Here is a 16,331-nt window from a genome sequence, read left to right on the forward strand (position 1 = left end):
AGAGGATTGGGAAAGTCAGTGCTTGCCAAGTGTGTCAAATGATGTCCAGAGTACAGTAAGAAAATTTTGCAACTCCGTTTGATCAGAGTAAATAGGTATTTTCCTGGAGCAGAAAATGGGGAAGGACAATGAAGAGGCATAACATATTCAAGGTTCAGAAATGAAAAACATGGGATGTTTGAAGCACTGTAGAAATTCAAGGAAATTGGAGCGAGTGGTCCACACCTCAGGCCTGATGGAGTCTTGATCTTTGATCCTACCATGAATTCTTTCCATGGACTAACCCCACACAGGGCACTTGTCAACTTTTGTTATAAATGCTTCTACATGCCTTAACCATCTTTATTATTTTAAACTGTAACAGAGGGTTTCAAGATGGTGGACTAGAGGGTGACTGCATCTCCTGGTGCTCCAGAACTCAGGATTCAAGAAGGGGAGGTATTGAGAGACTGGACGAACTCAGAGACACTGGGTGAGTCACTCCCACTGGGTGAAGCTCAGCCTGGGCAGCAGGCTGGAACAGTGGGTAGCTTCTCGGAGCAGGGCAGGGCGGCGAGAGGTTTTCCCCATCTGGCCAGCTCCATCCTGCGGCAAGACCGTTCCACAGTCAGCTTCTTGGAGCAGACCACCCAGTGAGAGGCTTTCCGTGAACACCCAGCCCCAAGTGGCAGGACCCTATCCGGTCCACAGGCAGCATCTCGGACAAGCGCAGGAGGGCCAGAGGCTTTTCCGGGCAGCCCAGCTCCATCCAGTGGCAGGCCCATTCCACAACCAGCTTCTCTGAGTAGACCCACCTAGTGAGAGGCTTTCAGAGTACACCCATCACCCTGTCCCGCACCCAGCAGCAGGCCAGGGGCAGCATTCTTCTGAAGCACTGCATTATCAAGTTCCTCCAAGACTTCAGGCTACTGAAGGTTAGGAGGTGATATACTGGAAATCTACAGGGACACTATAAGCCAATAGAGGAAATCTGCAATATCTCAGAGTCCCACTGACATCTGACCAATATGAGAAAACAAGGGAAGAAAATGTCCCAAACAAACCTAGATGCTATATCAATAAAACCCAATGAAAGCACAGCAGAAGAAATGTCAGAAAGGGAGTTCAGAATGTACATAATTAAAACACTCAGGGAAGCAAAAAAGGAGATGAAAGAGCAAATGCAGGCATTGAAGGATGAGATGAAAGAGAAATGCAGGCATTAAAAGATTACAACAATCAAGAGTTAAAAGAGCAAATACAGGAAGCAAAAGATCATTTCAATAAAGAGTTAGAGATACAAAAAAAAAAAAAAAAAACAAACAGAAATCCTTGAAATGAAGGAAACAATAAACCAAATTAAAAACTCCATAGAAAGCATAACCAATAGGAAAGAACACCTGGAAGACAGAACCTCAGGCATTGAAGACAAAATGTTTAACCTTGAAAACAAATTGACCAAACAGAAAAGATGGTAAGAAATCATGAACAGAATATATAAGAATTGTGGACTATCATGAAAAGGCCAAATTTGAGAATTATTGGGATTGAGGAAGGCTTAGAGAAACAAACCAAAGGAATGAAAAATCTATTCAATGAAATAATATCAGAAAATTTCCCAGATCTGAAGAATGAAATGGAAAATCAAGTACAAGAGGCTTATAGGACTCCAAATACACAAAATTACAACAGATCCACACCAAGGCACATTATTATGAAAATACCTAACAAACAAAATAAAGACAGAATTTTAAAGGCCGCTAGAGAAAAGAATCAAATTACATTCAGGGGTAAACCAATACGGATATCATCAGATTTTTCAATACAGACCCTAAAAGCTAGAAGGGCCTGGAACATATATCAAGCCTTGAAAGAAAATGCATGACAACCAACAATCTTATACCCAGTAAAACTTACCTTCAGATTTGATGATGAAATAAAATCCTTCCATGATAAACAAAAACTAAAAGAATTTACAAAAAGAAAGCTGGCATTACAGAACATTCTTGAGCAAAATATTCCATGAGGAAGAGATGAAAAACAATGATGCAAATCAGCAAAGGGAGGAACTAGCCTAAAGGAATAGCCAAATAAAGGAGAAACCAAGTCATGTCAAAAAATAAAAACGAGCCAAATGACTGGAAATACAAATCATATCTCAATAATACCCTGAATGTTCATGGCATGAACTCATCAATCAAAACACATAGACTGTCAGATTGGATTAAAAAGAAAATTCGAACAATATGCTGCCTGCAAGAGACTCATCTCATAGAAAGAGATACCTACAGACTAAAGGTGAAAGGATGGGAAAAATCATACCATGCACATGGACAAGGAAAAAAGCTGGAGTATCCATCCTCATTTCAGATAATGTGGACTTCAAGCCAAAATTAGAAGGGATAAAGAAGGACATTTCATACTGCTTAAGGGAAGCATAAATCAGCAAGACATAACAATCAAAATTATTTATGCCCCAAACATTGGCTCATCCATGTACGTCAAACAAATCCTTCTCAATTCCAGAAATCAAATAGACCACAACACAATAATACTAGGTGATTTTAACACACCTCTCTCACCACTGGGCAGATCTTCCAAACAAAAATTGAATAAAGAAACCATAGATCTCAATAACACAATCAATAATTTAGATTAACAGACATATATAGAATATACTATCCAACAAAGAGCGAATATACCTTCTCTCAGCAGCACATGAATCCTTCTCTAAAATAGACCGTACATACCTTACAGAAATAGAACAAGCAATCATGAAATTCATCTGGAAGAATAAGAAACCCAGAATAGCTAAAGCAATCCTTAGCAGGAAGAATGTAGCAGGGCGTATTGAAATACCAGAACTTCAACTATACTACAAAGCAATAGTAACAAAAAAGGCATGGTATTGGCACCAAAATAGACAGGTAGATCAATGGTACAGAATAGAGGACATGGACACAAACCCAAATAAATACAATTTTCTCATACTAGAAAAAGGGGCCAAAAATATGCAATGGAGAAAAGATAGCCTCTTCAACAAATGGTGCTGGGAAAACTGAAAAACCATATGCAACAGAATGAAATTAAACCTCTATCTCTCTCCCTGCACAAAACTAAGCTCACAATGGATCAAGGACCTTGGAATCAGACCAGAGACCCTTCATCATATAGAAGAAAATGTAGGCCCAAATCTTCAACATGTCGGCTTAGGATCGGACTTCCTTAACAGGACTCCTATAGCACAAGAAATAAAAGCAAGAATCAATAACTGGGATAGATTCAAACTAAAAAGCTTTCTCTTGGCAAAGGAAACTATCAGCAATGTGAAGAGAGAGCCTATAGAGTGAGAGAAAATCTTTGCCACCCATACTTCAGATAGAGCACTAATCTCCAGAATCTATAAAGAACTCAAAAAACTCTACACCAAGAATACAAATAATTCAATCAACAAATGGGCTAAGGAAATGAACAGACACTTCACAGAATAAGATCTACAAGCAATCAACAGGTATATGAAAAAATGTTCAACTTCTCTAGTAATAAGGGAAATGCAAATCAAAACTACCCTAAGATTCCATCTCACCCCAATTAGAATGGTGATTATCAAAAACACAAGCAACAATAGGTGTTGGTGAGGACGAGGGGAAAAAGGTACACTCATACATTGCTGGTGGATTGCAAATTAATGCAGCCACTCTGGAAAGCAGTGTGGAGATTCCTCAGAAAGCTTGGAATGGAACCACCATTTGACCCAGCTATCCCACTCCATGGCCTATACCAAAGGACTTAAAATCAGCATACTAAAAAAGATGGAGCCACATCAATGTTCATAGTTGCTCAATTCACAATAGCCAGATTGTGGAACCAACCTAGATGCCCTTCAATTGATGAATGGATAAAGAAACTGTGGTATATTTATGCAATGGAATATTACTCAGCCATTAAGAATAATAAAATTATGGCATTTGCAGGCAAATGGTTGAAACTGGAGAATATCATGCTGAGTGAGATAAGCCAATCTCAAAAAAACAAAGGAAGGATGATCTTGCTGATAAGCAGATGATGACACATAATGGGGGGGAGGGGGCAAGAATGGAGGAAAGAGGGACTATACAGAGGGAAAAGAGGGGTGGGAGGGTAGGGAAAAAAGAATGAATCAAACAACATTACCCTATGTAAATGTTTGATTACACAAATGGTATGCCTTTACTTCATGTGCAGAGAATCAACATGTATCCCATTTCTTTACAATAAAAATAAAAAAAAATAAACTAACAGGTGTTAGTTTATAAAAATAAAAAATAACAGGTGTTTAAAATATTTAACCTACTTTAACTCTTAGTATACATATTCCGTTTTAGTTCCTTTTATTTTTTATTTAAGATATTTATAAACTTTTAAATAAGAAGTGTACAAGGAATGAAAAAGGAGTTGGGAGAAGCTTCAACTCAAGGAGGTTAGATGAGATTTGCTTCCATTGACTGAATACTGATCATTTTTTGACCTAAGCCCAGGGACAGAGCTTATGACCCAATCTTTATAAATTTGGGCAATGTGTAAATAGCTAAATATATTTATTTAAAAATGAAAAAAGTTAAGCGTATTTAAAATCAATGAAAAATATATCTAAGTATATTTTTTAGGCAACTTCTCAAATACCCAGCTAGTAGGATAAGTAATATTGACATTTCTTCTAATTTGGAAATGTACAAAATCTTAATATCTCAACCCACAAGACTGGTGATGGACTTTCCCTGTGAATAACATGCTAAGTACCGTGTGTGCAGCTCTGTTTCCTTGAGTACTTCTGTCCATACCTGTACTGCCTCTAAGGGTAAAAACAGACTTGGTCTGTGTTTATACACTATCCAAGCTTTAAGTCAGTTAAGTTTAAGACTGGTTGCTACTGAGAAGCTCACACATTAGATGTAAACTTGCCCAGAATTTTGATGTCATAAAAATGTAGCCTTTACCGTAGTTGAGTGCATATTTTAGAAACTGTTATAGTCCTACATTAATTAGTTAATGACTATTTGTTACTTTCAATAAGAGAAGGCTTCTCTTATGTCAGAGTATTAGATCTTACTTGAGAAGTGAACTGAACACACAGCATGGGCCTCAACAGAAAGATGAGAAATGCACATTTGAAATTAATCTTGCTAGAAGAAGGCAAGGGCTGCACAGTATAAGCCAGGGGAGTCCAAGGAGCGTCTGTTCCCTGCAGCTAAAAATATCCTGATTAATAGACCCTTAAATATGTGATACCAGTGAAGATGGATGTCAACAAAAACTAGTGGGCAGAAGAGTTAAATGCTGTTTTCTGGGTATAAACATGTCTAAATAAAGCCTGATATGGGAGGGCGAATGGTGTGGAATTTTTCTTCAGTTATGAGGAGAGGTGTTGCAGCTAAGACTTTAGTGAGCTGAATGTTTCCACAAAGCAGTTTGGGTTGGTCCTCATGACCCACATGGTTTTCACATGATGAATACAAAAGGAACAGGTTGTAGTCTTTACTCAATCAGTATGTAGTGATGATAGATTTTATAGACATCTACAGCATCACATATTTAAGCAAGGGAAAATCCTCCTGCATTGAGACTGGAATAACAAAAACAAAAATATTTGTATGGGCTCAATTCAACATTGAAAATGATGGAAGTGGATGTGCAATGGAAATGCAAATATATGTTTGAGTTATAAAGGATATTAATATATTAAGTGAAAGATTGAAACAATTGATAGCTCCCAAAGAGTTCCAACCACTAAAACTTCCCTACCAATATTTATTTGTCTAAGACACAGGGAAACCTATAGTGAGACCTAAAGGGGTTAGTATTACATTTTTTAATAATTTGTGTTTTCCATGATAATGAACAAAAATTGTAAATCCAAAATTAGGAAAGAAAAAATTTAAAATGAGAAACATGATGAAAGTATTAAGATACAACCCAATGTAAGAAGAAAAAAAAATCTCCATTAATTAGTTACCTGACTCAGTTCTAAACTATATGTTTAAAATTGTTGGTTTGATTAACATTTCTGAAAAAAAATAAGTATTTTGAGATTAGGAATACATTAGAGCAAATCAAACACATTTTAAAATTGCTGATATGCATGTTGAGCTACACTATTTTGTAATCAAATTATCACTATCCTACATTTGTTTATTGGTTAGCATGTGCAGGTTCTTCTGTATATTCTTGATGCTTTTCTCTGATTTGCTGAGTTAATAGTGATTTTGCATGCTCTTTTGTCTGAAACTGTCATATTTCATCAAGACAAAATGCATCAGACCCTAAGACATGATTCTGCAGATGGGGATGTGTAAAACGTGCAACTACATAAATGACTGCTAGCTCCTATACTGGTGGTAAAGCTTTGAGATTTTGCCCCATAATCACACGGATTCTTATTAATTTCCTTCCAAAAAATTAATGATATGTATGATTTATTTATAACTATGTATGTACATATTCACATACATATATATGTTCTCACAGGTACACACACAAAATTTTGTGTGTTTCTAGTGATAATTGAATTTCTCTTTCAAGTACCAGTGGAAACTAAATACTCTCATAAATTAAATGCACATTTCTAGTGCTTGAAAGAGCTGTCCTCACACATCTCCTGCCTTCTGTGACTTCTGCACTTCTCAAGTGCTTCTCCTGACAGAGCTGTAATAGCCATTCACAGCAAAATGCAACTTGCGGTTTCTGTGTCAGGGTCTCAAGATTGGGAAAGTCAGCATGGAGGGAAATGGATGTCTTCCTGAAAGTCTTCCCTGAACCACAGGACAGACCACAAAAACATAACAGTGGAAGTGATGTCAAAGCATAAAAGTGAGTCTACTTCCTTCAGTTGGATCCCTAAAATGACAGCAGGCACTTGTTTTTACATGTTTGACTCATTTTGTTACTACTTCCTGCTTTCCCTGCTATTGCTCTATTTTAAATGCAGAACATTATGTCTGTTTTAGAGAGAGGCACTCTGCTGGCCTCTGAAATGGAATCTGTGTAGGCATGGGTGCCAGTCTGCTATGCTCCACTGCCTGTCAATCATTCCCTTTTAACACCATCAGGTGTGCTGCAGGACAATTCAAACTTTGTACCTGAGCCCAAATGCAGTGGTTTTGGAAAGTTAAATAACATGGACCACAAGCTCATATATTTTAGAAACTTAAAAATCAATGCTTTCCAGGTGTTATGGTTTGGATGAGAGGTATTCCCCAAAAGCTCACATGTGAGACAATGCAGGAAGGTTCAGAGGAGAAATGATTGGGTTGTAAGAGTCTTAACCCAATCAGTGAATTAGTCCTTAATGGGATTAATTGAAGTGTTAGGGTGTGACTGGAGGAGGTGGGAATTGGGGCATGGTTATGGGGTACATATTTTCTATCTGGAGAGTGAAATCTCTCTCTTTCTGCTTCCTGATCACAATGTGAGCTATTTCCCTCTGCCACACTCTCCTGCCTTGACGTTCAGCCTCACCTGGAGCCCCAAGGAATGCAACTGGCCTTCTATAGACTGAGACCTCTGAAACCATGAGCCCTCAAATAAACTTTTCCTCCTCTACAGTCATGCTGGTCAGGTCTTTTAATCACAGCAGCCAAAAAGCTAAGACCCCAGGTTTTCAGATAAGCAGCTGACAACCAATAACAAGGAATTTGCATATTGTCTCATTAGGTACTAAAATAATCACATACATATGCCTCACTTTGGATTCCTAACTCTTTGGAGTTGTTAGATAATATCCTTCTATTTACTCAATACAGCACCCACCTTCATTCAAAAAGGCTATTATATGTGAATACACAAATATATTGGAGGTCTTTTTCTATATTATTATCATTATTTTTATTATTATTATTTTGATGGTGCCAGAATTGAACTCAGGAAGTCATGCATGCTAAGAAAATATTCTACTCCTGAGTTGTAGCCCCCAATCACATATAGTTTAATTTTATATTTTTTAGTTAGTTGTATATATGCTATTAAATCAGTTTATTTTTATTAATTTATGATGGCATTGAAATAAATACTTTGAAACTAATGTACTTCAAAAATATGCCTTTCTTACCAACTCTAAATGGCAGAGTGATGGCTTTAATTTGCATCAAACCATCTGTTGTGAGTTTGGGCAAGAGATTTTATATCTTGTAGGTTAGTCAATATTCATTACTACATGTTGTATTTTTCACAATACAAAGTAAATAAAATTATTTTTGAAAATAGCCAGAGGGAGATTAAATTGAGACAGCTCCTTTTCTTATTATGAATTACTTGCATGATCTTTAAAACTTTCTCTTAGCATTTACTTCTGTGTTTTATCTAATGGTTGTCTTTTGGTAAGGGTAGTTAGAAACTGTAAGGTCCTACATAGAATTTGTATTATCTTTGCTGAAAAAAAAAATGAATGTACAGAGGTCAATAAAACACTCATGATTGGCCAACACATCTAAATGAAGCTTTGTGCTCTTTATTTTACATTAATTCAGCAAAATTATTTTTCAGTTAAACTCATCAAGAAAATTTTCCAGTTTTGTGGACTAATTTTGTTTTGAAACACATTAAGAGTGGTTGCCATCTGTTTACGTCTTTTTAAGGTGCATGCACATAGTAGGAGTGGCTGTGATTCTGGATATATGACCATGGCTGAAGCTGCAGAGTCCCCAGGTCAAGTTCTGATGTACTCTTGAAAGCAAAACCCAGAAACAAATCACTAACATCACAATAATGCACATTTACAATTGAGGCACAAATTAATGTTTACTTTTGACCATCAAAGACCATATTAATAAATTTATATCTTTTGTGGATTCTTCTTCAAATCTTTTTTTTTTAAGTGAAGGAATACAATTGGCAAGGAAATTACGATTCACTAAAATAGTTCATTATTCTCAGAATTTATAGACCATTTCACCATAACTGCAGTATTCTTTGCAATTACTCTCTTTGTAAATACTATTTACTTTTGATGTTTCTTAGATGTTAATAATGACATTTTAAGGAAGACAGTATCATCCTTACCAGAGACAGGAAATAGGTAAATTGAATGTACTTTTTTTTTTTCCTGAGGAAATAACATAATTTTTTGAAAATCAAGAAATATTCAATAGTGTTATTTACTTTAGAGTTAACCACCAAATAGTGTAATTTCATTAGTTAATTAACAACAGATCAATTGTTTACTTTAAAATGATTAAAGAAAATGTAAAATTAGATTTTGCCTCAACAGGCTGTTGTTCTAGCCCCGTGGGTCACATTATGTATAAAGTTGCCATTATTGAAAAAAAAAACTGTAATTATTTGATTCTGAATAGCTTGGTTCTTTGGTTTGAAGCCTTTGTTTTCCTGTTGATGTTGAATATCCATGTTGGATGCCAATGGAATGATTGCCTTATTTGACTTTAGAAAATGTGGCCAATGAAATAAAACTATGACATTTTCTAAACAAAGCAACTGTCAGTTCACATCACAGGTTCTTCTAAATAAAGGACTCCAGTACATTAAATTTGTTTTTCTTTTCTTTAATGAACTTAACCCTTTTCACTGTCATTACTCATTTCTTATAAAAAAAAGTGGAAAATGCAATACATTAATCAACTGAGACCAATTGTCTTGAGGTGCATATTTCATAGACGTAAGTAAATGAGATTCTGGCTCACTTAACTATCAATGTTCTGATTTTATAGAAATTCTGAATATACATTGACAGTTGTCATTTTTAAAATTACCCCTATTTCCAGAGGCTCTTATGATAATATGAAGGAGACTCAGTGTAAACTACTTAGAAAACCATTATGAATGTGTGTTATGTGAAAAATATGTATTGAAGATGTTACAGATGCAGTTCCTTGATAAGTGTGCATGTCATAAAACATAATCTTACAGCAATCCAGTTATTCACTAGCCTCTACTAATTAAAGATATTGTTCAATATACTCTTACTGCTTTGATAAAGTTAAAATCCAGCCTTCTCCATATAATTATACAATTATTGCAAAGAAAGAGCATTTCTGATTTATTCTCATGTTTCCACTGATAACAATGGTGAATTGAAACTTTTTGACAGAATTTTGTGTTAGACATCTCTGTTGCCTGCAAATGCATGACATTTTGACTTCTAAGCTTCCAAAATAGTACAGGTTATTGAAATCTCCCATGTTATGTTCCAGGGAGGGGATAAGCCACTCAACATTCACAGAAGGACACTTTGCAGCAATAGCCTAACTGCTTTGAAGAAGAAACAGGCTACTTCCTTTGGTTTCTGGACTGAGACAAAATTTTTAAGCATATGTATAAGTTGGAAAGGAAGTTTTTTGGTGGTATCAGTGTTTTGGAGTGTTGCAAACTTCTATATTGTTTATATTCTTCATGCTCTTCTTTATAAATGAAAACTTTGAAGAACTCAGTATAAATTATCCTGCCTGATACCCCCTTCCACAAGTGAAAAAAAAAAACAGTAAAGAAGTTGATCAGTTGGGTAGAAAAAAATGGGTTAAATAGGATTTGCCTCTTGGAATTCAAACATATTTGAACCTGTTGGCAACTTTTTAATAAAAGGATGTGACATTATTAAAAACTAAAAAAATGAATTAAAATAGACTTTACAATATCTGATCAGAAAAAAAAAAAAAAACTATTGCTCTTTTCTTAGGAATTTGAAGTAGTTTTCCTTCTTTTGAGTTTTCAAGTCAATGCATTTGAAAATTACATTTCTTCTGCTGTATCCCTTAAGTGATGAGGCATTTTTATGTTATCAGCAAAGAATTTCTTTGTAAGGTCATTGATTGAATGCAATACTTTGACCATTTCTTTATTCAGGAAAGTAAATTAACCTTTACTAGGTATGCATTTCTACAAAATGCATAGGACTGAAAATAATGTAGTCCTTGTCATGAGAATAAAAATTAATCATGGATAAATATTTGTTTCTGAGAAAAGGGAAAACACTCTATTTTTAAATGACTAATCTTAATTCAAAAATATCAGGAAAAAAGAGATGATAAAATCAATTCCATTTATCACTTCCTACCTTCATGAACTGAATATTAAATATAGAGAAATATTCAACAGTCATCATTTTTTACATTTAAATTATTATGTATAAGTCAGTACTCATGTTAACAATTGTGAAACACACACAATTTTTTTAATCAAAGGAGCTCATTCTTACTCTAGACAGAATTGGAAAGTGAGGGCAAGCCACTCAAATTATAGTATTTTTACAGGAGTTGATTGTGATCACTCATTTCCTTTCTTCCAATACTACATGACAACTGAAATAAAGAAGTGGGGACAAAAACTGTAATCAGAATTTCAAAATTAATGCTTTAGTACTCATATGAATGATACTTTCAATTAACCTCAGTCTGATTGTTTAGAAGAACCCTGTCTCCTGTATAAGCACTCCATTGAAAGACAGTATTAAAGCACACACATAATAGTTTGCCATATTTTATCAGTCTTGAGCTTCATATGTTTATTATGAATAGGTCACTTGTGGAATATGCAATTAATATCTTATCCTCTATATGTGTACTTTAAGGAGTAGTATTGGAAAAGTTGTAAGGAGTTAGGTTTTTAGATATTTAAAAAATAAACTTGTCGATCTAAATTTTTATTTTAATTTTATATAACTGTAATACAGCTACATCTATGAGTAAGATGAATAATTATCTCATTTTAATGCATGGGCATAGGGATAAGGTATAAACAAGAACTTATTAGTAAATAAACTTTACTTCATTAATTTCCATGTCATTGAAGCTTCATGTTTTGAAAATGGATGCATAATCCTTTAGAGATACTCACTTTGGTAGTTACCTGGCACTTAATTTGGCTCAGATTTGTATTAAAAAGTTTATAATACTTATGTTCCCTTCATTGATGTACATCTAAATTACTCTAGAATATCAGAGATGGGTTTGTTTACTTTCATCATGAATCACTTAGTGTATTTGGATCACAGTTTCTGAGCAACGAGAAGAAAGTGACGTCAACATTTTGGTTTCTAATGATTGGCTTGGAGTTGTGGGCACCTTGAGGAGGAGGTACTGCCAGGGACCTCTTCAGTGCCATGGGTGGCATTGGTGTTTGGAGAACAGCAGAATTCTGTCAGCTGGTCATACCAGCCCCGCTGGAGTCCTTTCAAAGAGCACAATTAATTCTGGAGTTATGTTTGCTGTTTACATATCTACTCATCCACGTACTGCCCTAGGATTTATGTAGTCAGTTTGTATTTGTTTCATCAACACAGAGTACTCAGAGTGCTACATGGGCAAGTGTCTCTGACTTTGCCACATCTGTAGGGCAGGATCCAAAGAAGAGAGAAGCCACTCCTGGTGACTTGAGCCCAGTTGGTGGTGCTCCTGGATTCCATGTTTCCTGACCAGTATTCACTGCAGAAGGTCCCTAAATGCTCCTACATTGTACACTGAACCCACACCTCCACCACACTTGTGACCACACAGTCCCCACTACACATGGAGCAAGGAATTTGTATCCCAGGTGAAAATAAGCAGTCTCTCTCCCCAAGAGCCCTGAAAGATCTCTGTCCACTCCCCAGACACATAGGGACCACAGAGAGATGGATAATCCTATTGGCAAAAAAACAATGAAAGATTACCTTGCCTTAGTCACCTAGTCACTAAATCCCTTCACCTTTGCCATATTCTTTTGGCTAAACCTAATATACAGTTCTTTACACTCTCAAAGGGAAATGTTGCCCAGGTGTGAACAGCAAAGGAGTGAGAATCCGGGTGGGGGAGGGCACCCAGGATGAGTGTCATGAGGGCCGCCAACTCTCGGCCTAGTTTCAGGTCCCTGTCAAGTGACGCCTTCTCCCCCGTCTGTCCTTGAAGGCCACACCTCCATTAGGATGCTCCCCTGCCCAGCACCAGCATGGCTTGCACATTTCCTAGCTTGTCCTTAGCTTGCATCTGCCTGCTCCATTTCACTGGGTTCCTGTTTCCTCCTACATTCCTTTCTGTCCTCGGTACCTAATGGGGCTCACTTCTCCTCTAGGCTATCAGCTCTTTCCTTCTACCTGCAGCTTTTTCCCAGCTTGAAGCTCTGTGAACTGCACCTAAGAAGGAAAACCAGTTGGTGAGAAGTGGTGGGAGGTCTGCTTGGGGAACATTTTCCTCCTGAGTAGTTCTTTTCTAGCACCTACTGAAGGAGTGATGAGTATGCATTGACTGGACACAATGCAGTCAACCATGGCTTAATTATATCCATAATATGTTGTTAGGAGGGACCAATCTCTTTCTCCAGTCACCTGGAATTTTCATCAGCCTTGAGATAAACAATCATCACCAATCTACCTTCTGGATCTGTCCATGTCTCTTAACTTCCCAGTCATCCAAGCATTAGGGCTATATGTCTAGGAAATCTCTGAGGTTATATGAGCAATATAATTAAATGAGCCCTTGATGGCTTTTATTGTTTTATAAATGAAACTTCTTGTGCTTGTCCATGAGACCATCAAATGTGGAACAGTGCTGGAGACCTCTGTTATCTTTATTTGAAGTGAACAGGAAGAATGACTTTTTTTTTTTTTGTAAAAAAAAAAAAAAAAAAAAAAGTCATTTCAGTGATAGACACTAACTACTAGCACATACACCAAGGTGACTTTTAGAGTGGTGCTTTGAGTGCCCTGGCAATTCAGAGCATCCAAATTCAGCACCTTAAGAGGCTCGATAATTAGAGTGGTTCTTCCAGCTGGTAGCCCACACAGCTTTGTTTTTCACTTACAGATGTGCAGACATTTTCTCTGAGATGGTAGTTGCTTAGTAAGATGAGCTAAGTACCTATGTGAGTCTATCAATGAAAGAGTATGCATAAAATTCAAATAATGTATAAAAGAGCATGCAATCCCAATATGAGGAAATAGGAGCCCTGGAAGTACTCATTTCCACTTAGGGATGGACCTGTTTTGGAGCAGTACAGGTTCAGTTTGTGTCAGACATTCAAACTTAGATTATTTTTAGGTCTGAAAATAAAAATATTTTAGCCTTATAACTATATTTGATATGTCATATCACATTTATAAGTTTTAAAATATTAGCAAAGCAGCCTGGGCCAAATTAGTAGAATGCCTTTATTTTGGTGTGTTTTGCTTTAAACTTGAACTCTACCTACAATGTTTACACAACAGGAGCCTTCAGATGCTAGCATTCCAATGGGCTTTTGCAATACCAGTGGATAGAATGTACGTGCTCACATAGGTGTTTCATATGGATTTCACTACAGTTGATTCTGAACTGAATTTCTTAAGAAGGTATTCAACATCCTATTATATGGAAGCTTAGATTACTTTACAATTCATGGCTTACTATGTGTGACTCTAAGGATGTCACCTAAACTCTTAGTTGTCAGTGATTCCTTCATGTAAATTGGAAAATAAAATCCCTAAGTTATTTTCAGTTTTTAAAAAGGAATGCAACATCATTCTAAGCCTCCTGAGGTTTCTTCTATCCCTAGGGTTGATGATGGTTTTTAGAACAACAATACATAAACAACTGCAAATCTCTAATTCGGTGGAAATATATTTTCCATTAAAAGGAGAATGGATTTTTAACCTCTAAGTCATTCTGGGTTTTCCAGTTTGCATGACAGGCTCAGAGGTGGTGTTTCTAATATGCAGTCAGACCCTGTCTCTTCTTTCCTCCTCAAGTATTCTCTTTATTGCAGATTCTTTCCTGCTCACCTGAAATTCCAACAGTAGCTAATCTGGACCTTTTCAACATAAACAACCTGTAGTGGATGAGCCTCAGGGGACAGCAGGGAGTTTTTGTTGTTGTTGTTGTTGTTGTTGTTGTTGTTGTTGTTTTATGTGAATATTTGAAATCTCTCTTTGGATAAAGGCCTAGATTTCTTTCAGAATTCACCTGTTTACTATGTCATCAGCACTTTCCCTCCTCAGGACTGTCAAGCATAGAGTAATTGAGAATAGAACAGCTTTACTGTAGGGAGACTTACCTTTATGAAAATAAACCACAGTTAGAGTTTGAAACTTAAAGGAAAGAGAGAGTAATGGGAGGCATGAGGGAGGCATTGTATGAATCACCTTACGCTCTCACCCATTTCCAGTTGCAGTCACTTCTGAATGATTCCAGATATTTTATGCTCTCAGTGATCAATAAGGGAGAATCTACTAGACGTGTTGAACAAGTTTATTAGTGGTCCTGGTCAATGTATTTATGGTTCTGAAAGTTTATTTCCTATTAGCAGGCAGCATGAGGAGAGCAGTAGGCTGCAGGAGTGCGTGGAGTTCTTGATTTTTCTGCCCCCAAAGCTCTTTATGCTCCCATTTCAACAATTAAACCATGGGAATTATGATCTTGGGGATGATGTAAGATTATTTGAAACATGCATCATACCATTCACACACGCTGCAATGTAAGGAGAGAATGCTTTAATGAAGAACACATAAATCATGAATTTCTTGGCAAAGATGGATAATATTTTGAAGATAAATTTGAGAATCAAGCACTAAATGAGGAGTTGTCCTATGAATATACAAGGACACACTGGGTATGTTATTCAGTTTGAGAGTTAAGCAGAATAGAAAGTTGAAACAGCAATTTATTTTGAAGGAGTACCTGGAACAAGTCTTTTAATTCAATATGTCATTGAGTTGTTAAATAGTTATAGCTTATTTTGAAATACAAATTAATTATCTTTTACAATCTCCTGTTGCTCATCTCCTCCAAAGTCAGGAGTATGTAAATGACTCTAATTAGAGCACTGTCAGACAATATTAGTGCAGTCACTTGCCATGGTTAAAATGAAAGGGTTTGGTTCCTAAATATTTATAAAACTGTTTCTAAGGTTAACTTTTACTTCATTGGGATGGTTCTGATATATTATTGGTTTGAAGGAAGTAATCACAGGCAACAAGAAGAAATTTCTCTTAGTGGCACAAGTTTTGAATTAACACATGATGGATTAGAATGTTAGAGAATATTCTTACTTCTAATATGAATTATATTTAATATCTTAAATTTCTGAAATGGCTATATTTATTCTTATTCCTTTTTTACTCATTACCATGAGAACCAAGGATTAATATAATTGTAAGTTGCACCACAAAGAAAGTTTGTTTGATTTGAAATAATCATTTTATATAACAGAATTAATATTAAAAAATATTAAATAAGCCAATACCAAAAAACAAAAGGCCAAATGTTTTCTCTGATAAGTGGATGATGATACATCATGGGCGGGAGGTAAGAGAAGAATGGAGGAACTTTGGATTGTGTAGAGGGAAATGGGGAGGGAGGGATTGGGGGAAGGAAAGATAGTGGACTGAGACATTATTACCCTATGTACCCTATGTACAT

This window comes from Sciurus vulgaris (assembly GCF_902686455.1).
Source record: "Sciurus vulgaris genome assembly, chromosome: 4".
NCBI lineage: Eukaryota > Metazoa > Chordata > Mammalia > Rodentia > Sciuridae > Sciurus > Sciurus vulgaris.